The following is a 1,688-nucleotide window of genomic DNA, read 5'->3' on the forward strand; positions in this document are numbered from 1 at the left end:
ATAGGTTTGGGAAGTAGATCTTTCAATCTAATTTGCTTTACCAATGCTCCAAATCATTGCTAATTCAACATCATCAAGAAAATATGTAAGATCATTAAGGGTCATGTCATAGTCTGTTATTAGGAAGTGACTAAAGAACCCAGTCAATAGCCAACTTTCCTCAAGACTTTGACACTCGACTCTCCCGGCTTGTCAATATGTGGCTTAACCTCTAAGATGTAAGCACATATTGACTTTGATTGCCAATAGGGATTGAGTGACTTAGAATTTATCAAGTCTTGAAACTTGTGGGATAGGGAGATTTTTTGGAGGAGGTGGAGGAAATGAAGTATGATTTATAGTCCCATTAGTGCTCAATAAAGGGATTAGTCTTTCACCTTGATTGCCTTTTGGGATATCATCTTCATTAGGAAGCTTGTTCCTAAAGATTTGGAAAGACCATAGTGTCTAAACTAGACATCTATAAGGGAGAAATTCAAGTTAGTTGATTTAAAGTCCTTAATATAACACCTAATATGAAATATTAAGGCTAAGACCCAAAAACCTATTTATAACCGGAAGAGGGATGCCGTAATCCGAGTAATAAAATAGTTGAAGGTAGGTAAATGACGATTTACCAATTTCCACCATGAAAACGAAATATAATTAAGTTTTAATTGGATTTGAAACTCCTAGATCTTTTGAGATACATTGAACTTTCAATGTCATGTTTGAATCTCGATTGTGCCCTCTCATGTTTGTGACTGGGATGCCGAGGATCACAAACAAGGTGTGAATAACCATGCAAATTGACTTGGTACCCTTAACTTTATCACCTAATCGATGTGTCGGTTAACCACACATGCTCCACCGATCTATAATAAAGTCAAGTTACCCTTTTCCACTCTTACTAGTCCATGTTAGTGTGCTGGTTAACCACACACGCTCCACTAACGACTTGGTAAGGTACAAAGTGTAATTTCATGGGTTAGCACCTATTTCACATTTTCCTAAGTAACTAAGATTGAGAATTTATAAGTGTTTAGTTACTTAGTATTCATCATTATACTTTTAATGAAGGGAGAATTATAGTCCTTTCCTACCCGTTCGGCTAACGACCCTCCACCAGTCAAGGAAGCGGTGGGTGAGAGTGGACACCCATTAAACTGTCATTTTATAGGCAGTAACCTTATAACCCCTTATAGACCGGCTTCGTGAATGAGGCCTACTAACGGGAATATTGACTTTATCTTATACATATCTATATAATTAAAATTATAATAATAGTATAAAGGTGTATTTTAAACATTTAAAATACTTGGTGGTTTAATCTATTAATTAAATTATACTATTAATTTAATTAAACTTAAACCATGTCTTTATGAAATCATTAACTCTTTTAATCAAACACTTTAATTAATTTAATGAAGTCCATAAAGTTTGAATTTTAGCTTTTAAAATTCTAAGGGTTCAATTTGGAATTAAAGTATACATGAAGACTAACCTACAAATTCCAAAACTTGAGGGCAAGTTTTGAAACTATTCAAGACTTTTCATTTCATAAATTATGAGTTTAATGTACATTAAAATGAAGACTCTTGATTTTTATGTAAATCCTTATCTTTTAATGACATCTTTTAAAGTAGTAACTCTTTAACATCCATAACTTGAGGACAAGTTATGGAGTCATAATACTATTTAATGAAAAA

Source organism: Lactuca sativa, chromosome 4, assembly GCF_002870075.4.
Source record: "Lactuca sativa cultivar Salinas chromosome 4, Lsat_Salinas_v11, whole genome shotgun sequence".
Taxonomy (NCBI): domain Eukaryota; kingdom Viridiplantae; phylum Streptophyta; class Magnoliopsida; order Asterales; family Asteraceae; genus Lactuca; species Lactuca sativa.